The sequence below is a fragment of the Pinus tabuliformis genome, chromosome 7, assembly GCF_031772625.1.
Source record: "Pinus tabuliformis cultivar Carrire ecotype Pingquan chromosome 7, CPIR1, whole genome shotgun sequence".
Classification (NCBI taxonomy): Eukaryota; Viridiplantae; Streptophyta; class Pinopsida; order Pinales; family Pinaceae; genus Pinus; species Pinus tabuliformis.
In genome coordinates this window covers 1,200,717,050-1,200,741,776 of record NC_142293.1, presented here as the reverse complement: position 1 = coordinate 1,200,741,776, position 24,727 = coordinate 1,200,717,050, and the positions used below count along the sequence as shown (strand labels likewise).

The following is a 24,727-nucleotide window of genomic DNA, read 5'->3' as shown; positions in this document are numbered from 1 at the left end:
CACAAACATTAATATATGGTAATTAAATCCACTACAACCAAATGAATGCATATAAGGCATGTAGATATGTTTAACAAATGTTTGAAGTTTATGATGGACGCGGAAGTTATAACCAATGCCAAGGGTGGCATTGTGTTTAATATAAGCTTGATATAGGAATAAGAAATCAGCATTGTATATAAAACAAAAGTGTAAACCTATGAAAAAACACATTTTAATTATGGACATAATGACTTATGAAAAGGTAAATATAATGTCAAAAGTGTATAGGGAGGTGATAAATGGGTCTGGAGTTTTAGAACCAAATTCAATGAGAGCATTTAAGAACTCTTAATAATATAAGAAAAATAATATACAAATCTTTGAGAATCTAGGATTTCATCTAATTTATACAAGAGATAAAGTGTTCGGAATAAATTTCCAATGATCCAAAAACAAGTATGATAAGGGTCTAGAAAAATAATATACAAATTTTTGAGAATCTAGGATTTCATCTAATTTATACAAGAGATAAAGTGTTCGGAATAAATTTCCAATGATCCAAAAACAAGTATACTAAAGGATAAGGGTCTAGAAAGTTTAAACAAAAATGATAGCAGAAATTCGAAAATGAAAATTTCATTTAGGACTTGTTGAAGAAAAAGGAATTTATAGATATATGAATAATTTCATTATCACAAGAACTTTTAACATATTTAAAAAAAAAAATTGTTAGATGAGGTACATCATACGCTTTTACTAATTAGATTACAAGTACGATTTTTGTTGCTTTAAAATTCTAATTCAAATGTATTATTTTGGTAAGCTATAAGTTTTATTTTTGTATTACTTTTATTGTATTTAAAGTCTTTACATGGTTTTGACTAGTAGCATATGTAAGATACACTACAAGAAAGAGTCAATGAAGGATCAAAATAACCAAAAGAGACACTCACAGAGTTATATGAACATACAAACATTTTGTATTTAATATTATAACTAAGAGCCTTTATAGCACTATTTGTCCTTTGACTCAGCGACAAATTCTATAGTGTTAATTTCTAACATCTAGTTTTGAGAAACTAACCACCAGAACTAGAATCCTTCGCTCCTTTGAATCCAACCTACTATTGAGTGCATGAACACTATCTTACAAGAGTGAAATATTGCATTCTAGGGATGTTCCAAGGGATTTAAGACAAGGACTGGTTGATGGTATTTAGTTTCAATGGTTTATTGACATTCAGTATTTTCTTATGCTCATGTTATTTAGTTGTTAAATTTGATTACTCATTATGATGTAGGAGCATCCAGCTAGGGCACCATGACCGAGTGTTGGTCTCCGCCAAGGTGGAAGGTTTTAACAATGATTGGTTTCTTTTTGTTTAAGAAGTCAAAGTAGAAGGTATGAATTTGTTTTTTTTAATTTCAGTTTCAGTTAGGGTCACTGTCTTGTTTGTCATTAATAAAAATAGTTATATAATTGTTTCCTTCATTTTAGAAAAACGACAAACATGTCAAGTATGAAATCTTGTAATGCAAGTAGAACCGAATGCATAAGCAGTTGCATAACTAATAGAATAGAAACTGAAAGTAACTACACACAGTTCAGGCAACTGTGAACAAAAAGTATAAATGGAAGATTGTAAATCATTCTAAAGGTTCAACATACAAGCATCAGTAATAAAAAGAGAGCAAACAACTTTTATTCATTCGAATCCATCTGTAACAGCCATCTGAATATTTCTTTATTGTTTCCTAATCATTGAACAACCAGAATAGTTGATATGATGCATGCAGACTTTCTCTTTCATTTTCTTTTCTAAAGGAATAGAACTCAAACAACAAGGACCGCACAAAAATTCCTGGCACTAAGACTAGCCATTAACAGACAAAATCCACAATCAAGGTAACCAGGCACGGTTCGAGGGAGTACAAACCAAAACGAGGAAAATAACAGTCGGGCAACCACATTTAGAATAGAGGTAACTCAAAGCAAACAAATTCTCTGTAATTTCTTTTCATTATAAAATGAAATGCCTGTATATACATAACAAGGTCCGAATATAACCCTACAAGCAGTCACAAAGCCTAACGACCAACAAACCCTAGACGAGGATTTTGGGATGCCTTTTCATTGAATACAAATTTACAAAAACAAAGGAGCGAAACACCAGAAAAACTATATCAAATCAACCCAGGATGCTTGACTATGGCAGAGGGACATCAATGAACAAGTATTGAAGAACTCAGACCATCAGAACCTATGGGCCCTAACTTTAAAAACGAAATTGATGACAGTGACAGAGCCTACCAAGTAAAAGCCAAGGTGACTACGCCAAGCATGCCCATTAGCAAACCCCCAACCTGCAAGTGAACCAGGACAAGATTGTGAGCCTAGTTGTCGACAATGAAAGGAAAAAGTAGCAAATAAGTGCATACGCAGAGAGATTCTTTTCTTTACCTGGAGGGTTCGCAGCGCAGACAGAGCGCAGGCCATTGAGCCACAAACCTCGGATACCGACTGAGACAAAGGAGCAAGTTTTGTTAGAAACAGAACAATAAAGGGAATAGAATAAATCATGGACAGATGAAGTTACCTGAAGTGAAGTCGAAAACGGAAGAGTGCCACCGCTTTGTAATCTGAATGCATGCACAATACCACTAAGTTTAACCAAGCAAAATGACCTCAGAACAAACCATAACCGTGGAGTAAAAATAAGTCAAGTAGCCGCACGAGAAATATAAACATATACTCACACAGACGAACATAATTGTACACAAGGAGCCGAGACCACAAGTCACCCAGGTAAATGCAGGTGCCTTACTCTCAGGCAAAGTAGCCCCTGACCGGCACGCACATAATCACAGCATAGCATCATACAAAGGAAACATAAGAATTACCATAGCAAACCCTCGGCACTGAAGAAACGAAGAGCAGAAATGACCGAGGAAGGATTTTGGCAAGGATTGAGGAGTGGGAAACGCAAACCAAAGTGCCAGTACAATAATAATAAATACAGTCATAATTGACATCTTACCAAAGTCCAGAAACATCAGAAGTTAAATCACAAACCATAACTGTTTAATCCACAAATTAATCATTGTTTAATCATTTAATCAATGATTAACATAATACTGTGTTAATTAAAATCCTTGTTGTGCAGAACTGTGCAGAGCTTTGGGCTGGTCCCATCACATTAGTTGTTAGCTTTAATCTTGTATGTATTGTGCTTTCATCTCTAAGTTTAAAAGTATGGTTTGATTATTAATGTTTGAAATATAAACATATATTTTTCCCAACATTTTTTGGAATTGTTTGTCAGAAAGTGCTAAAAAGGATTAGAGCAGCAGTAGTCTAATTTTACTTGTAGATTATTTTCTTGATTTCGCCAACACTTAATACTTGGAGGAGTGAGAAGGTAAGATAGGAAGTAAGAACTTGCGTGGCCACTTTGGTCATCTCTATGAGCCTTTGTCATGTTGGTACAAAATGTTTCTTTTATGAAAGTGTGTTTTCTTTTAGTTTGATTCATGGAAAGGAAGAGGATAACTCATGATGAAAATATAATTGGTTACAATAGGTCTTAGTAGTGTGAGGGCGTCTAAGTACATGAAAGACTTTGTTTTGAAGTTATTTTCTTTTAACATTTTTCATATATTTATTTAAAATGTTTTTTTTTTTAGCATGTTGTAACAACCCCAACAAATTAATCCATGTGCTAAACAGAGATCAATACCCAGCAAGGAGAACTCAGGATTGATCAAAAGTTTGAATAATGTTACCCCAAGAAATTTCCCAGATTCCAACAATTGTTAGAAAAATATTTGCCTCTAAGGAAGAGCAAGTCTTAGCAACGATTAAGAGAATATTTTCCTTTCCAAAAGTGATATAATATCAAAAGTTCCATGAAGCACAAGAATATCTATACGTCTTCTCTTATCACCTTCACCAATCTTCTGAGGAAATCAAAGAATCGTGGGTCGAACTCGATGGAGAGAAGCCATTAGAACTTGAGATTGAGGAGTTACTAACGTGCCTATCATCAAATCTAACATTCACCCAAGAGGTCAACCATTCAAAAACAAAATATATACATAGCATGGTATAAGAGGACATACAGAGTGGACTATGCGAGCAAGAGAGCTAAGAACATCATTATTATATTGAATGTTGATTCCATACAACCAGCAGGCCAAGGCACCACTCTCTTCTTAAACAACTCTTCTCATCATATCATCCAAAGAATTTGATCTCTCATACTTTAGTATACATTAAATCATATTTCTCAAATCCAAGTATGAGCACATTTGTTATCTTGTTACAAACATGGCTTCTGTCTCGTCAATTTAGTGTCCTAAATTGCTCTACATAAATTATCAATCCGGGTATCATAAACTGATGAAGTGTGGTGCACTATATGTGCTTAGTTAACATTTTTCTTACTTCGTTGTTTTATAGTTAATGTTGTTTTTGGGGGTTTTGTTTCTCATGCTTAAAGAAATTAATTTAAGAAAGAAAGTTATGCTTCTAAATGAAATCTCTAAATGTTAATGGACAACTAAATCTAATGACTTTTAATGTTAAAATCTAATTTCTAAAGAAGGGAAAAAAGGAAATGAACATTAGATAAAAACAAATCAAAACTTTGAATAGTTAGATTAATCTAGGCTAGCAAAATGTCTATGAAATGAAAGCAAAAATGATAATGCTAGTTTAAAAGAATACAAAAACAACTATGATCTACTACAGGCTCAAATACCATTGGGAACATTCAATATAGGAAGATGTCGAAATCATCTTCTTGAAATGACTTAAGCAATTGAGTATACAATAGATGTGATCTTTAAGAAAGCATGGGAAATGAATCTATCACTGCTTTGTGAACAAATACCCAAATTCAATCCAATTGGAAATGGTAGATCCATCTTCTGGAAACGATTTAGTGAGCATAGGAAACATAGTCAGTTATGTTAATTTGAAATGGAAAGAAAATACAAAACATGTAAAGGAAAATTAATCTACTGTGTGCTCAAATGCTCCAAGCACCAATTGGGAAATACTTTCTTGGACTATTTTGCTAAGCATAGATTACACAGTTAGATAAATCTACAATCAACCAGTTGAAAAAACTTGCATGAATTAAACTTGCATGAATGGAAAATCTAAACTTGAAAACTTGAAAACAATAAAATGACATACTTGAATGAAATCAAAGCAAAACTACAAAATAAAATCTACTCTATCTTACATTCTAATATGCTCCATGACATCTCCTATGTCACATCTCCTTCCATGTTGGGAACTTCAAAAGCTTTATTCAAATTCTTCAAAATTAAAAAGTACAAGAAGTTGAGCTAACAAAAGTTTTACAAAGCTTTCCAATAAAGGAGAGAGATCTCCTATTTATACAAAAAGATGAGAAGTCATCTCATTAATGGGATTCCATGAATCTCTCCCTATACCTCTAGAGTTATAATCAAAATCGGAAATGATAAGATACGTCTTCTTAGAGTTTCAATACAAATAGGAAATGTGACACATATCCTCATGATCCCATGATCCTCTCCACTTAAATTCAAATCTGGCCTTAGGATGTCACATAAAGGTCTTCTAGAAGCTTCCTTTTGACCTACACATGTCAACAATCTCATCCCACTTGTTAGGTATAAGCATATGCACATTATTTTCTAATTTATAACCACAAATTCACTTAAAAATGCTAAGAATTAACAAAGTTTGGAAAAACATAAATGTGACCCAATAATGATGAAAGGGAGATGAATGTAGTGACATGGTAGCGAAATGAAAGTGAAATGGAGGTGATATAATAGACATGATAGTGAAAGTGTAATGGAAGTGAATGAAAATTTCAAGACCCAACATACCCCCCAACTGAAGCTATTGCATGTCCCCGTGCAATATATATTACATTAATTCTTTTGATCCTTGAGTTTTGGCTTAACTTTGCATGATATCATTTGATAACTTCATACTTCTGCAAAGTGTTTTACTTGAATTGCAACATGGTTGGTTCTTATGTTACAACCATATTTTGTTGTTGCATTCAATTTTGATCTTTGAACTTTGCATAATGATAATTTGATTATTGTTGCAAAGTATATATTTATTGGATTGCATGATGGTTGGTTCTTGTGTGACAACCATGATTGTGTTTGTATCCAATTATCCTTCAAGCACTTTTGAAAAACCATTGTATGCTCATAATAATAATGTAATAGTTAATATATTTTTGAAGTATGTGGGCTTATGAATATGATATGAACATGGAAAGATATGAATATGAATGTATTCCCCCCCCCCCCGGCAACTGATGGTATTGGCAATTTTATGAAATGAGGAAGAGAAATGTTTTTCCAGCAATTATCATTCTAGCTTTTTATGGAATTCTATAGTAAAAAGTTAGAAAATGACGTACCTTAACTTACCCTTTGGAAATGGATGAGTTGTATGTGTGGTGGGTACAAAATTTTAATCATAATATTCTTCAAGTGGCTGGCCAAAAAGAGTCATGGATAAAAGATTCAAGATGACTTTTTATTGCTTCTACTAAAATTTACTGAATCTGCTCCAAAATGCTAAAAATAATAGTCTTCATGTCTTCAAAACTCATTGACACAATTCCTACTATGTGAATAGATGTTTTGATTTCAAACATAGCAGGAATTATTGACTTAGTGGCCATTAATGAATGCCACTAGTCAACACAAGAACTCTCACCATTGATGACAATGAGAGTCAAGACGCCCAAACACATTTGCTAGGTACGAATAAATTTGTCGATGTCGAGTCACCTAGAAGATCCAATGAATAAGGGACATTAATGTATTCCCATTGTTCATCGACATGAGGAATTGCCATTAAAGCATGCAAGCCTCAAGGTGTTTTTACAAGGAATTTAGACTCAAATGACTATGGACTCAATAATTTGCATTGAAACAGGGTTTATTTGCGAAATGAAAATGATAAGAAAAGGGAAATGAAAATGGAAGATGGTAATGGAAAGTAGTAATGGCAATGGGCAATAAGCATGTAATTGAGTCTCTTGATTTTATTTGTGGGTTAGGAGTGGACAAAAAGTAATGGAAAGTGTATGTGAATGTAAATGGAAAATATGAAGGGAAATGAGGTGAATGGTTTATTATGAAGTATGGACGTAATGGAGACAATAGTATCTAAAAGTTTTGCAAGTGCTTGGATCTGATTGTGCATTAGCATGTGCTCATGCATTGATGTTCCTTCTTTGTTGCTGATCATCCTCTTATGAAACAAATTGGTCTCTTAAGAGAGACACTATTCACTTGTAGTCATTTGTCCTTCCTCCTGGAACCTGAAAAAAAAAATAATACTTCTTCTACAATGGAATGTAAGACTATCAAAAGAGAGAGGTGATCAATCTTTCTAGTTATGATATTTACACACAAAACTAATAAGTTGTACTAATGAAACAAGTTCACGAAGGAAAACCAAAATAATTTATACCTGCTTATGAATTAGTGCCTCAAGTTAATTGTTATATCTTTTGAGAAATTTCTTCATTCTTGACTGTTTCAAACTCTGATGATAGGTTTCTCATTGTGTATATCTCGTTGATATCTTTCCAATGACACTTGAATCATCGAAATCTGATTTCGTATGAGAAAGTTAGGCTGATTTGAACAATGAGGTTTTTCGGCGGCAGAATTGATGTTTAGCTGCGGAATGTGGCTACAGAATGTGCACAGTCTATGTGGCTAAAAATCTTGAAAAGAAAGTTAACTATGCATTTTTCATCATCAGTCCAAAATTAATCAATACCTTCCAGAAAAGTGAGAAAATAATCTACTCATTTCATTGATTCAATTTTTTTATTTATTATTATTATTATTATTATTTTATTTTTTAACCTTTGAACCTTTTGTTTTGTTTTTCATTTTGCTCAGGAAGATCATGCGGAGACATCATGATAACACACCTCAAAATTCCTGCCCTGATGTTTTCCAAGCTACCCATGTAGTCATTTTTACCTCTTGATACTTGGAACCTGCAAAAGTGTGAAAGTAGCTGCGGAATGTCGCTGCGTTCCATAGCTAAAAGACAAGCAAGACATAAGATTTTTGATTTAAGTTATTGGAAAAGAGATTTTATGCAGCCAAGTACCAAGAAGAAAGTCCAAGACCACAGTTGGTGCACAAGACCAATCATTCATGAGCCTCTATTCTCTGTGATTCTTCAAAATTCCCTTCATTGTTTGAGAAATGAGTGACTGCGTAAAGAGGACTATGTATGTGTAGTGAAACAACTGGTAAAAAAAAAATGACTATGGATATGGATATGGAATGACGGAATAGATGGAGGTAAAAACAACTATGAATATGGAATGGAACGACTGTATATGCAGGGTTTATGAAATAGAGTAGCTGTATGCATACAATGTGTGAAAACATAGGAAACGGAATGGTTGTACACGTAAACAGAGTGACTGTTATACATAGAGGATACGAGAATAGATTGACTGTGTGTACAGTATGCATGAAATGTATGAAAAACGAAGTGATTGTATGCATAAAGCGGCGTTTGACAAGTGTGCGAGAGAAGTCCAGTTGAGTACGAACCATTGAGTTTAAAATGGAGGTTGAATCATGAGACCGTTAGCATTAAAGACGAAAGGCGTGGTGTAATCAGCCTAAATTGAATTGGACTCTTAGATTTTCCATATGGATTGAATACCATAGCATAATTAGTTTTCAAATTAAATTTTCCTTTCTCAAGTGTGCTGTGTTCAAATAGTGTTCTGCTCATTTAATAAAATTTGTTTTTTCCTCACGCAACGTGCCAAATGGGGCTTCAGAGAACCAAAAAATTCTCCCAAACCATTGCAAAATTCTTAAAACCGTTTCTAGGTTATCTAATTGACCCCATTCCCGAAAAAACCCATGTTTTCTTTTCTGAATTCGTTTTCATTTGGCTGGAATTTGCGTTTAAAGTTTGACTTTTTTTCAGTTCTGCGTTTTTCTGGCAAATGCGTCTTCTGTAAAAAAAAAAATCAATTTCGAATGCAATTATAGTATAGACAATAGAAAATGAACTAGCCAATGGTGTGTTCTCGATGATATAGCCTCTACAAATAAGGTTCTCGGTGATCTGAACATTTGCGTTATAGCAACTCGAATTCTGCCACTTGCTTTGAACATGTGCACATCATCTGGCGGGGACTTTTCAAAGACACCCTGAAGGACTGCCCCAAGTCTAAAGGCAGTCCCTTTAGATCTGTAATCTTCTGTAAACACCTTGATTGCACTGAGATCCTCTTGATCGTTGTCTGTCATGCCATTGAAATTTTTTTATTTTATGTCAAATATTTTATTGCCCTTCACTGAATTCCCCTTTGAATTGTGTTTTAATGGAATTTGATTGTTGTTGCAAGGCCGAGCAATGGCTAAGAAATGCAGTGACTACGTGATTGAAAGGAATATGGGCAGGGGAATGATCTCCAAACAAGAAATGCAAAGTTTTACTACGTCCACCATAACTATAAGAAATGCAAAGATTTATTTGTTTTATTATGTGAAACGTGGATTATTTTTTTTTATTTGTTTTGTTAATAAAATTACATATGTTATATTTTCAAAAATTAAAAATATACATATATATTTTACTAAACAAAATAATAAAATTTATTTATTTCTTTTTCCTTTTCTTTTCTTTTCTTTTTTTTCTAATGATTTGTTATTAAAATTATATATATATATATATATATATATATTCAAAGATTTAAAAATATACATATATATTTTTTAAACAAACAATTTATTGAAATTAAAGTTTTCATTGAATCAAATGAAATGATGAAAATATTTATAAAATTCTTTTTCTAATCCTCCAGGTCACACAAAGTGTAGGAGGAAAGCATACTCAAGAAATTATTAATTTTTTTTAGATGTAAGAAATAAGGTCTCCTAATTACACTTCCCCAACAACAACGCCAAAATGTCTAGTCAATTTAGTGTCATAAATTTCTCTACATAAATTATCAATCCGGGTATCGTAAACTGATGAAGCGTGGTGCACTATATGTGCTTAGTTAACATTTTTCTTACTTTGTTGTTTTATAGTTTATGTTGTTTTTGGGGGTTTTGTTTCTCATGCTTAAGGAAATTAATCTAAGAAAGAAAATTTATGCTTCTAAACCAAATCTATAAATGTTAATGGAAAACTAAATCTAATGACTTTTAATGTTAGAATCTAATTTCTAAAGAAAGGAGAAAAGGAAATGAACATTAGATAAAAACAAATCAAAACTTTGACTAGTTAGATTAATCTACGCCGACAAAATGTCTATGAAATGAAAGAAAAAATGATAATGCTAGATTAAAACAATACAAAAACAACTATGATCTACTACAGGCTCAAATACCATTGGGAACATTCAATATAGGAAGATGTCGAAATCATCTTTTTGAAATGACTTAAGCAATTGAGTATACAATAGATGTGATCTTTAAGAAAGCATGGGAAATGTATCTATCACTGCTGCATGAACAAATACCCAAATTCAATCCAATTGGAAAATGGTAGAGCCATTTTCTGGAAACGATTTAGCGAGCATAGGAAACACAGTCAGTTATGCTAATTTGAAATGGAAAGCAAATACAAAACATGTAAAGGAAAACTAATCTATTGTGTGCTCAAATGCTCCAAGCACCAATTGGAAAATACTTTCTTGGACTATTTTGCTAAGCATAGATTATACAGTTAGATAAATCTACAATCAACCGGTTGAACACACTTGCATGAATTACACTTGCATGAATGGAAAATCTAAACTATTAAATTTGAAAACAATAAAATGATATACTTGAATGAAATCAAAGCAAAACTAAAAAATAAAATCTATTCTACCTTACATTCTAATATGCTCCATGACATCTCTTACTTCACATCTCCTTCCATGTTGGGAACTTCAAAGCTTTATTCAAATTCTCCAAAATTACAAAGTACAACAAGTTGAGCTAACAAAAGTTTTACAAAGATTTCCAATAAATGAGAGAGATCTCCTATTTATACAAAAAGATGAGAAGTTATCTCATTGATGAGAATCCATGAATCTCTCCCTATACCTCTAGAGTTATAATCAAAATAGGAAATGATAAGACACATGTCTTCTTAGAGTTTCAATACAAATAGGAAATGTGACACATATCCTCATGATCCCATGATCCTCTCCACTCAAATTCGAATTTGGCCTTAGGATGCCACATAAAGGTCTTCTAGAAGCTTCCTTTTGACCTACACATGTCCAGAATCTCATCCCACTTGTTAGGTGTAAGCATATGCACATTATTTTCTAATTTTTAACCACAAATTCACTTAAAAATGCTAAAAAATAATAAAGTTTGGAAAAACATAAATGTGACCCAATAATGATGAAAGTGAGATGAATGTAGTGACATGGTAGTGAAATGAAAGTGAAATGGAGGTGATATAATAGACATGATAGTGAAAGTGTAATGGAAGTGAATGACAATTTCAAGACCCAATAGTTTCATTGGAAGTACTCCTACACTTGAAGGAGAATGTTCTTTTTCAAGTAGGATAGGATAGTATAATGAATAAATGAATAAAATAGTAAATATAAAAATAAGTCGAGCTATGAAAATAAGGAAACTAGTGCAAGAAGACATAGATCTTGCTTGAAAATTGAGCCTCATGGCAGAAAATATTCACAATAAGTTTTGTAAGTTCATGTTGGTTCTAATGATTCTTCAAATATTTTTTGGTTCTATGCTCGAGTTGGCTGATGTGGGATTCCTTAAGGGCCACCTTCCAATATATTTTGTCTCATCGACTCCAGCACCTTATATGGTACCAAGATCAGAGATTTTTTGAGTGCCTTGGAATTTTCATACATCAATGGTAGATCTCCTCGTTGACAACAGGGAATACCTCAATGTATCTTGTACCAAATATTGTAGGTGACACAACTCCAAAAAAAATGTTTGTACCTATTTGAATGAGCTCTTGCACCTTGACCTTCATTGATATTAATTATCATTTGTCTCACATTGGTTAACCTCATCCATCAATGGTTGGTAACCCAATGATTTACTTTTATGTTCAACTTCAGTGAGATTTATTCACATAGTTAGAATTGTGATAGATGTAGTTTTATGGTTCATGATACTAACATTAGTTTGGAGCAGTATGCCAACAGAAAAGGGGGGGCTATCCCTAGCATCATTACAATATCTTGGGTTCAATTTTGTTTCAACATTGTTGAAATTTTTCATATTTCCAAGCATCACTTATTTCTGTTTAGGACAACAGCAATAAAGCTCCATCAGCATTCACTCCATCAATTCCAACCTTATTCAATCACATCCAAGGTTCCAAATAATTTTTCCTTCGTACAATTCAGATTTAATCCTCAACATGCTCAAATTCAACATTCATCTCAATGAGTACAAGCAACTAAACAATCTTGAGGTAAAACGACTTTTAACTCATTTGATTTATTAGGGGTGAAGGAGATCTACTTGCAACTAATCATACACTTGTTATTTCACCCTTCCTCATTCACTATCCATTATTATGTTATATCATGCTTACCATTCTAACCATTTTCCATCCATCTTATAGCCATTATACCCAAAATTCCTCATGTCTAGAATTCCATGAAGAAGTTTTAGTTCAAGAATTGTGGAAGTTTTGAAGGCAATCTATGCTAATTTATTTCCTGGAGACAGGATTATTGTTGCAAATATCTAATTTGTAAAGCTCTCTAAACTCATTGCAAATGTCTTTTTGGATGAGAAAAAGTCGGTAAATGCAATATCATCCTCATATGAAGTAACTAGGTGAAACATTACAAAAATTTCTTATGTTGTTGGTAAGGATTTGAGAATTGGTCCAATGTTCTTAGAAGTTGGTGTTGGTTTCCGTGGTTCTTTTTTTCAAAAGGATATTTTTAACCTAATTTACATCTATGAGTGCAATGGAGTTATAGAAGTGGTAAAATACATTTGAGATTTATATCATATGGATTCTTATGAAACAACTACTTACAGGCATGAAACTATATATACTGAGGAAGATTTCTTATATTCAAATGCTTCTTGGAATTTGTAGGAAAAGAAAAAGGGGAAGTTGCAATTACTGAATTATAAGACATCTAGATTACAATTGGAATACTTTATGCCTTCTTATAAGCATGGGGAATTTGAGGCTTTTTTGTGAAGAAAAAGTTGCAATGTTTGTATCCATTAATTTCAGTTGAGAAACAAATAAGTGAATTCCTTATGCAAGTCCAATTCGTGGAGCAGATTTTGAAATGAGTGAAGCCAAATGTTCCTCCTTCATTTATAGCCAAAACCTGAATTTTTTAAGATACTTACCACTCAAGTCTTAAGATGTTGTGTAACTCATTCCAATCTAGAATATGAAAAAGATTGAAGTGAAATCCAGTTTCATATGTTCCACTTTTAATATATTATTGCATTGAGAAGGCACATCCAAAGTCATTATGTCATAGAAATATAGTTATTTGCTAAATGATTTAGACCATCCCATGGGACTGGTGATAGCTCTATTTAATAATTTCTATGTTGATGAGGTAATATTAGAGGAAACTTAGTTTACTTGGTAAGATGATTAAAGAATTGGAGAATTTAATGTTGTTGTTGTGGATGTGCCAGTAAGGCTAGTCGTTCAACACATTATTTAGAGTTGCCTCCTCCTTTGGCTCTTATTTTAGGTGTATTTTAGTTAGTAACCATACTCTTGAAAAATATTAGATTGTTATGTTGAAAACTCTTTTGAGTCCAATCAATGCTATCAAAGATCTCAAAGGAATATTGAATTTTATTTTAATCTCAGTGCGTGATTATAAACTTCCATAATTCTTACTGAAATCGGTATAATTTAGTGGAAAGAGATGAGAAAAGACAGAGGTCCTCTCCAAATATCCTAATTAAAGCACCATGTTAAGACCTAGATTCATATATTGGAAGATAAAAGTTAATATATTTGAGATACCACTTGATTGGGCAACCCATTAGAGAAGTTCCTTCTTGCAAGTGAAAAAATTACCAGGGTTTAAGCTATCTACCAGATTCATACATATTCTTGTCTCCTCTAGTTAAATGTTGATAATGTGGCTAGTGCATTATCAATGCAATCACAGTCAATTATGTTTTTGGTATTTTCACAATTGAGAAAATTAAGGAAGCAGTTGCAGTAGTGAGGTCAAGATGACCAAATGGAGTATATTTTACTAGTGTTAAGATGCTAACATCTCTTTTTTCAAAATAACATGATTTTTAATAGGTCGAAGGGTAAACATTTGCATTTTATTGGACATTTACTTAAATTTTCTAACTATATGACACTAGTAGCTGTCAGTGTTCCATTCTTGTAGAGTCTGAAATATTCTTTGGAAAAGAGACAAAGGTAGTAGAGAAGACTCTCCTTCATGAGCTTGAGGACAAGGGTCTCAATTAAAGGATGTTGAATATTAAACTACTCTAAAAACATAACTTTATTTTACAAAAAAAATCTAAATGACTTTTATGGTCGAGCTGATGGGATGCCATTCTTAAAGAGCTTCAAGAAATGAGCTTCCATGATTTAGAAATGAATAGATGCTTCAAGAAGGTAATTTGAACATGTTGTAGGATTTTTTTTCTTTTGCATGAAGACGTGCAAATATATCCATGTGGGGAAGATGTTGGGCTCCCACATTGCTACATTTTTCAATGCCTAATTTGAACTATTACTACATTTTTCAATGCCTAATTTGACCTTTTATCCCTCACATCTTACACTTATAATCATACATTTCCCATGTTATTATGCATTACTATTGCTTTTAACCCAAAATCCTTTAACACACATTTTGAGGTAAAATTTGCTTATTTTTATTGATTCCTGTGTCTCTAATGGATTAAATGAGTTCATAATTTAAATTGGCTAATGACAAATTTTGTAGCCTAGTTCTTGTAACTCGCATGTAGCATTGTAAGGCACAACTCTAGAAGGAATTTGGCGACATGGGTTTTGAAAGCTGAGGTGTCAATATAATTCTATGTTGATCAAATCACACCCAAGTCAAATGAGTGAGCCTTCAACTCTAAAACAATGTTACAGGTTAAAGTTTCCAGGCAGTAAACTTCAAGCATGATTTTCGAAGTGATGAGGGAAAATATGAATACTCTAAAATGTGAGTTTTATTGCCAGTATGGCAAACCAAGTAAGACGCAATCTATTTTCCAAAATATAGAATTGTTTGAGAGATATATTTGGTTCTTTAACTGTTGGCATTGTGGCTAATATGTTGTCCTTGATGACAACTTTCATGTCAAATATGTCATTGATGTCAACCTAGTTATAATATTATGTGTTTTCCTTGATGATTATATAATTGTTGCAAATGACATGAATATTTGTACAAGTACTGTAGAAATAAGGAAGTGTATTGGTAGCCTTGTCACAGGTTTAATTTGAGAAAACATAAAATTGTGAAATTGGAAAACTATACGCAACCTCTATGAAGAAAAGTCGTGTACATACGCATGTTTAAAGAACAAAATTCGTGTACGTGACCCTAACCAAGGAAAATAGAAAACCGTGATATTTTCCCATGGTAAACTCCTGCAGTTTTGTGACCGCAATGGATATTTGATCCCATCAAACATTCACTAACAGAAAACCAAAGGGATTTTCTTGTAGTATTGGCAAGACAAATGGCTATTAAAGGAGAAATGGATCAAGGATTTGAATGTGAATTTTGATCGATTATTCATGTGTGATATGATCTAGAATAGGAGTGCACGAGAGAGCAAGGAGAAGGTTCAAATATAAAATTGTATAAGAAAGATAATGGATATGCTTGATTGTTTTTCTTGTGGTATATGTAATTATGGGAAAGTGTTTAAGATCTGTGGTTATATTAGAGATATGATATTATCTTTGATTCTGACAGAGTTTGTATGCATGATAGAGATAATTCTTGCAGAGAAGGTTTGATGTGATTATTGATTAATGTGTTGAGATTTGTACATGGATCATATTCTTGAATGTCACATACATACACTGATTTTCTTCATAATAGTGGTGTATACTATCTGAAGTAATGTGGGTTGATTAAATTTGTTTATTGTTGTTGGTTATGATTTATTGTTGTCACTATGATGTATGAGAGTGTCTAAATTATATTTGTTTTTTTCTTGCTCTATTATCACCTGGATTGAACCTCAGGCTGAAGGAAAGCAATGTCAAGGTAACCACAAACCACTCTTAGCCAAGTAGCTAGCCCTACTAGGTCAGGAGAGGGATCTCTCCGTAAGGATCTCAGCCAAGATGACTGGATCATGAAAATGATATTAGGCGAGGTATAGTAGCACAAGGTTGGATTTTATTTTGAAGGGATTTTGCTAGATCAGGAGGAGCCAGATAGTTAGGGCTAGGGAATTAGGTCAAAATTGTAGGGTGTTCAATAGGGCAAGGTAGGCATAAGGTTTAGCACTCTAGGGCTTGATGGGTGAGGTGTTTAAGACTGGTGAGAAGCTAGGAAGTGCATGTGATTACCATGGATCCTTCCTAGACTGTAGAAAACATATAATGGTGAATATTTACCCAAAGCAGAGCAGTGATGTTGTGAATTCTGCCTATCAACTTGAAAACATTCACTTAGAAGCAATGAAATGATTAATGAAGTACACAAAACATATTAGCATATGATCACAAGATAAGAAATTGAACTAAACTCCACACCACATGGATCCCAAAGAAATCGCTACAATTTTTATTAATCTCCTACTAAAGTGCTACAAAATGATGTATAATCAAGGCATAAGCATCCAATTGAGTCCAACCCTTTACAATGAGAAAGAAGAAGAAGATATAGGCATTGTTTCAACATCCTCCCATCCTCAGGGGTCGAATCCCTAAGATGAGGAGCTAATCTAACCAACACTGAACAAGAAACTGGAATATAGGCATCTTAACAACTTGCCTCTAAAAGTGAAAAAACTGATTCATTTGAGCTCAAATTGACTTTTAATCTAATGAATCTACCCTCTACTACTAATTATCCATCATATTTACAATCCATGTCATCATTTACATTAGTAAAACATCCTCCATGAGAGAAAGTTCATGAACACAGTCAAAACACAGAAATATAGCCATCATGTGCAAAATTTGCCCTATGCACAACGCCACTGGTCCAACGCGTAGCGCCACTTTCAAGTCCTTTTTGGAGGCCTTCCCGACATCACCATTCAGCTCGTGATATATCATTTGAAAGGTATTCAAGTCTACTTTCCAAAACACATGGAATTTATTCATTTGAAGCTCATTTGACCCCTCAAAAGTTGATTCTTCCAAGACTGCTTATGTGTGTCCAAAAAGCGGCAGAAAGGTCATTTTTAGGGTGTTTTTTAACTTTTTGGTGGACCAGTTTTGCCCCAAAAACTTATAAAATCCATAGAGTGCATGTACTCATCACTCTGAATCCAAAAAATTCAAGTCATTTTTCCATTGGATGCCCTTAGGAAAAGTGCAGCGCCGGTGGCGCTGCCCGTTGACCCAGATTTTCTATGTGTGCAATTTCCAAAATTTGCAAAAAGAAGAATCTCCTCCAAACCTGACCAAAATTGGTGAGAGTCACCATCATCAAGCATCTTGATGAGCCAAGGAAGCTTTAGCAAGCAACCTAAGCATATCCTCCTCTTTTTTTCCCTTTAGAGCCTGCCTTAGCCTAGCCTTCATTTGTTTGACCCTCATGCTGCAAATTTTGTTTCAGGTCCTATAGTGGTAGGCCATGTGCCTGATCATCTGGTTGTCCCTATTGGCCTTCTGCAACAGCTTCTCTAGGTGAAAATTGACTCTTTCAAGCCAAATCTCTCTATCATCCTTAATTTCCTTCTCAATAGGAATCAATGTGACCGGTGCCTCCTTGTCACCTTGTCGTTTTATCTTGAGAAGTTCCAGCTCCATGAGGACCCGCTTGTCACTCAACTTCTTGATCTCTTGTTCCAAATATGTGATGACATACTTGGCTCTCTCCAAATTGTCCATCAATGCTTGGACTTGAGACTCCTTTTCCTGTATGATGATGTCCTTTATTGTTTCTTCATCCTGAGCCTCTAAGTCAATTGTTTCCATGCCATGATGAGTATAATGTTGCTCCGCCTCATCATGCTCTATCAAATCAAAGTCTCTTTCCTCCTCATCATCAAGATCTTCCACCTGCATCTTTTCCTTCCCTTTGTGCAGCTGCTACACCTGTACTTGTTATGTTGATGAAGAAGGCAAAGCCCCTTCCACATCCTATGGAGCAAGAATTTTCCTATGAGTTGATGAAGAAGGAAAGGTCCCTTCCACATCCTGTGGAGCAAACACTTGCCTATCAGCTACAAACAATCTCCTTGTGCCCCTCTGATATGTCATGTAGGTCCTGGGCACCTCAGTAGCTCTAGTCTCTTTGGCCTTCTCATCTGTCTTCACCTGAGCACTGCTAGAAGGTCCCCCTGATTCTTGAGACACTGGTGGAGGAATTTGAGGACCCCTAAAGATGTCATGAGCAATAAATTTCTCCCAGGAGATGTTGAGGAGGCTAGGATGATGAAGCACAATCATCTTGATCAAGGAATAATGATAAAGACTACTCATTTGCTGAGGGTATGGCTTTTTCTGTACAAAGTGGGCCATCTTCTCAATATTCCTAAACAAGAAATAAGGGAGGTTTAACATCCTCACCCTACTAAAATGCATGAGAAGCTTGATGTGATAGGTGTACAGTCTGGAAAATCTGCCCTCACAAAAGAAATATTTCATGATGATTTTCATGATGGGGGCGTACTTGTCTTCAAGAAATCTGAAAGGAAAAAGTCTTTTCGCCTCATTTCTATACCTAGGTTTGATATAAGGCTCATAATGGTGTTTATCCAGGTCATGTGCCTTGTACCACTTCCCCCCTACATTCGGAATCCTGGTTGCATCTGCAATAATGGAAGTTGAAACTGTAAATGTCACACCAGCAAGAGTCACCTTATTGTCCCGAAGATTGGCTAGAAAAAGCTTGGTGAGCTCAGGGTGGTGTTGAACTCTCTCTACCTACTCACAGAAATCATAGCACCCTAGATGTCTGAAATAAGTGACAGCCAACTGAGAGGCCTGCAATTCTCTGAGGTTTGTTGGCTCTTCCTTGATAATTCTGCCTCCCTTGTGTGGTTTTCTCTGATGCTGAGGTTTATCTGTCAAACTGTCACTGCTAGTTTTTCCCTCCTCCTCATAGTCTTTGTCTTCTCTGTGCATGTTTGCAAAGTTTGAGGCTATGCACTCCTAGAAAAGGAATGAAGGGAGTGAGTAATAGTGATTTAGGAGTGAGGGAATGGGAGATGACCTTGTGAGGTAATTTGGTGGGCTAGAAAATGAAGGGGAGGGTATGAATCATGAAAATGGGGAGAGGGGCTTAGGTCTTTCTTTGAAACTTAACTTGTGGGATGAAGGATGAGGGGGTATAGAATGTTATGGAATGATATAGGAGAGAGTTTCAGGGCTTTAGTAATAGATGATGGGAGAAATAGAGGGGATTAGGGTTTCTAGGGTGTAATTGAGGGAGAATCTACGGTTTCACATTTTTCATGGTAAATTACCTTAAAACACTTCAATTGCAACTCAATGACGAGGTATAGTGAGGGCACTTACTTGTTTGAGAGATAAGAGGGTGTTTTTGGAAGTTTTTATGAATCTGGAGGCTTTTTTTGGTCTTTTCTTCTCAACGTGCAACACCCTCCTGAACGTGTAATGCAGTGTTATTTTGCACTTCCTAAAACGCCCTACGTGTAGCGCCACCCCCTGAACGTGCAACGCCAAACTCCAGAAGCGCAGCGCCACTTCTCCTAGGCCCAAAACTCACTCAACCTCTCCTCTTTTCTTGACTTTTTGACTCCTTCTTTGCCAAATGAGAATGATGAATTTGAAAATGAAATGTGACACCATATATAGAAGTAGATTTTGATTTTTCACTATAAAAACCCACTTTCTAATATTTCTTGACCTTTTTCAAATCTCTGTTTTTAATGCCTTTTCTTCTTTGTTCCTTTTTAGGTAGACGATGCTCAATTTGAACTGATTTTTGCAGTGTTTCTTTGTCTTGTAGCAAGGAGAGATGCATTGGTGCAGCTGGAATCATTTATTACATAAAGTGACTTAAAATTACCTAAGAAATACAAATTAACTCAAAATACTATGTTTTCACCTCAAAAACATGTTTTTTGAGGTGAAAATTACATTAGTTAAAAAGATAATTATATAGTGACTATGACTTACTAGCCATCATTCTAGATTTATTTATCATCATCATACCATTGTTGCCTTTTATATGCACCTTTAAATCATTCTCTTGACCTTGGAAATGAAACCCTAATACCTAATGAAAACATGCCCTATGACCTAATGAAAACATGATTGCATTTTAACCATGAAACCATGACTAAAGACAGCCTGAAGATGGGTCAGCAAGTATAATTTATGAGAGTGAAAGTAGATTTTATGAAGAGAAGACAACCATCAGTGGATCAGTTTGACATGACCTAATTAAAATGATGTAAAAATTTTAGTATGGGACCCCTAAAATGAAAATGCAAAGAGAAAATTTGATCCCTGATGGAAGTATGCAAATACTGACACTAACATTGGCCTTATTTGGGATGGTAGCTCCTTGGAGGTGTCAAGAACACTGTAGACCAAGTGCCTAGCTGATTGGGCCAATACGGTCAAACAAACAGAAGACTAAAACAAGAAAAAACCCCCTTTTTTTTACAATTTTTAAAGAAAAATGACTCAATACACATTAAAAACTGACTCACAACCGACTCTAAAACTTGACTACAAACCAAATCAACCAAACTCAACACAAATCATTCAAGATTTATAGCCTTCACTTCGGGCCCCAAGCTCAGATGACAGTGTACTTGAAATCTTGCAAGGAAAAGTGAACAGGTATATACAATGACAGTGAAACAACTTCAAGGAACAACATCAAAAGTAGTAGTGTTTCAAGAGCCTACCATTCACTGGTCCTCCTGAACACTCTTGACCATCCATTTCCTTTAACAAAAATGCATTCTATCCTCGATAGGCTGAGATCTTATATGGTCCTTTCCATAGATTGTCAAACTTACCATGCTTTCCTTTTTCTTCATTTCGTGCATCCCATCGCAGCACTGCATCTTCTAACTGAAGCTTTTCTTCCTTGGTTTTACGGTCATAAATTTTCTTTATCTTCTCTTGCAACCAAAAAGTATTTTGGGAAACCTCTTCCCTTGTTTACTAAAGGTGAATCATTTGATTAATTCTGTGCTAAATATGATCCTCTTCGCTGCCAGCTTCCTGTAATAATCTCATGACCGGGACTGCAAGTGATGTGGGAAATACTGTTTCAGTACCATAAACCAACTCAAAAGGTGACATACCTATTGATTTCTTGATGCTCACTCTGTTGGCCCACAAGGTATTAACAAGCTTTTGATCCCAATTCTTCTTGTTTTCCTCCAACATTTTCTTGATAATGTTCACCAAGGATTTATTTTATGACTCAGGCAATCCATTGTCCTGCGGGTAGTATGTCGTGGAGTGACCCAATTGTTACAGATCCAGTTGGGTACATCAACCCCAACCTACATATCAGTATTATTAGGGCCCATCAAACCCTAATTCAGTTGTTACATGCCCTAAAGAATTCAACCATCAGAATGCCTAGCTTCCCAAGAAGTTCCATGACTAAAATTTTCCAAAAACTTCCTCTAAGAAGATCAGCGTAGGTAGGCCTTCATTAGAGTGCACTGCAGTGCAGTCCATACACTGATAGGGTGCTATGCAGCGCACTTGAACCCTCTTTGGCCTGCACTGGGCGAATTTGAGCAAAATTGCATTAGGGTTTGGGAATATTCTTATCCATTGGATGCATCTAGAAGTTTCCCAAGTTTATCTACTCCTTGAGCTCGAATTTGGATGAGGTAGGGAGTTAAGGAACATGAATCCCTTTATCCCTTCCTCCATGGAACTAAATTCTAAGTTTGGGAGGGAATTCATTATCACCATTTATGGCATAACTTCCTTTATTCACCTATAAAATACCACTCATCTAAGTGATCAGGGGCTGGAAATCATTGAATTATAGGGAGATGTTGTTAGTATGAGACTTGAGTTGATTTCAAGTATTGTAATGATGTCAAAATGTCTTGCTTGTTATGAGGAGAGGATGGGATTGAACTGGAGGAGTGATGCTGAATCAAGCAAATTGGGTTGTAACTCTTCCTTTTACTAATAAAGTGTTCAAAGCTTTTTCCATATGCTTGTGTTATTCATTGATGCTTTCATATGTGTACTATGTACTTGATTCCATACTATGTTTAATCAATAGATCATTATCATATGCTTTGATCGGTTTTTGTCTTTTGTCTGTGTGCAGGTACTCTTCAAGTGGATTAAGTATGGAGAGGAGTGACAAAATTGGTCAAGGGAGATAAGGAGTAAGCGAAAGCTACAGGTAGGCTTCTTTGCCTCTTATTTAATCTATTGATCATAGAAAAAGTAGAGAATTCTTTGCACTATTTTTCTAGACTTAGCTACTAGTCTAGGGGTTTAAGTGTTTATCCGTAGACACTAAAACTTCCCAAAACACTAATGTAATATTGTACTTGTTGAATAACTCGACCATCCTCTTTGACTTAAATGTTGTTGCATTATATGTTATAATCTTGTGAGGGCAACCAAAACGAGACAAGATATTAGATTCTAAAAATTGGATAATTATCGTGTCCGTGGCTTGCCTTGTCGGAATGGCCTCAATCCACTTGGTGAAGTAATTGATAGCTGTCAAAATCCATCTGTGTTGTGCTGATGATGTAGGATGGATTTCTCCTATGAAATCAAGTCCCCACTGCTAGAAAGGTGCATTTATTTCAACTGGCTTCAGAGGAAGAGGAAGCAACTTCCTTTTTCCTTGAAAAAATTGGCATTCATGGTAGCTCATAATTGTCTTATATAAATCAAAAAACAAAGTTGGCCAATAATATCCTGATCTCAACACTTTGTTAGCTATTGTTTTCCAAAACAAATGACCACCACAATCACCTCTATGAAAATCATTCATTACCTGCTAAGCTTCATCTTCAACCAAACAATTAAGAAGAAACCCTCCCAGATCTTTCCAATAGAGAGCACTATTTAAAATGCAGAATTTTGTAGACCTTAGTTTTAGTGATCTACCTTTACTTCTTGACATTCCAGGAGGTGGCGAACGATGCTGAAGAACATAAAATATATCGAAATACCAAGGTGATTTGAGAAACAGTTTTGATACTTGAATGAGTGAGCCACCATCTTCGTCATCTAACATTACTGCAATGAGATTTATGTCTAGAGCATGCAAATTTGATTCAGCCATCAATTTTGCCAAGCCTTGTCCTTTGATTAGTTTGGTAGGCTTAATCTCAAGGTCATACTCCAACATTGCTGCTATCCACTTACCTCTTCTTCCCTCCGGATCAGTTTGCATGAGAACATCCTTGACGGTTGTGTTAGGAACATATGCTATAGTATGTGAATGCAGAATGTATACTCTGAAATCCTTCAATGCTTTTATAAGAGTCAGAGCTTGTTTTTCAATGATATTGTAACACAAGGCAGCATCTCGAATAGTCCTACTGAAAAAAGCAATGGTTTGCTCCACTTGATCCCTCTTTTACATCAACACCGCAGCCATAATGTGCTCAGACACAAATGAAAGTATAATAAAATCATGAGTATAATTAGGATTGATAATGACTGGGGCTGTGGTCAAAGAAAACTTTACCAAGTTGAACGATTTCATGCATCCTCGGTCCATTTCACAGTGTTGTCTCTTTTCAACATATTAGTTAATTCACGTAAATGCTCAGCCAAATTTGGTATAAATCTCTGTAAGAAATTCATCTTACCATTGAAAGCCTAAATCTCCTTTTTGTTGCGCGGAAACTCTATTTGTTGGATTGCCTCCACCTGAAGGATCAATGCAAATACCATCTTTAGAAATTATATGACCAAGGAATTTACCTTCATCCATGGCCAAAAAACTCTTTTTCGAGTTTAGAGAAATCCCAAACTTCCCACATTTCTGAAAGACAATCCTTTAGTGGTGCAAATGCTCATCATCAGAACCAGAAAATACCACCAAATCATCTAAATAGACTACCAAGAAAACATCCTTCTCATTAGCAAAAGCTATGTCCATCGCCCGTTGAAGTGGCTCTGGCATTCTTCAACCCAAATGGAATTTTGGCATCATAAAAAGTTCCCCATAGTGTTGTGAAGGCAGTTTTGTCTTGGTCTCTTTCATGCACCAAGATCTAATTATAGCCCGAGTAGCCATCTAGTAGTGACATCCGTGATGCTCCAACTATTCTTTGCAGAATATGGTCCATCTTACGAGGAGGATAATTATCCTTTAAGGACACTTTGTTTAGGTTCCAGAAATCTATGCACAACCTTATTTCTCCAGTCTTCTTTTGTACTAGGACCAAATTTGAAATCCAATCAGAAAATCTAATTGGAACAATGATGCCAACTTTAAACAATCTATTTACCTCTTTCTTGATGGATGGCAGCAGCTTTGGATTAATTCTTCTCATTTTTTCTCTAAAAGGTTTTTGATCCGACTTGATAGGAATAATATGTTGAATGATATTCTTGTCATACACT

The 24,727-nt window shown here is 34.9% G+C and overlaps 1 pseudogene; it reads left to right on the top strand.

Annotated features, from left to right (window-relative positions):
• The first annotated feature begins 9,415 nt into the window (after positions 1-9,415).
• LOC149251722 (uncharacterized) lies at positions 9,416-13,634 on the top strand (annotated as a pseudogene).
• Positions 13,635-24,727: the final 11,093 nt, after the last annotated feature.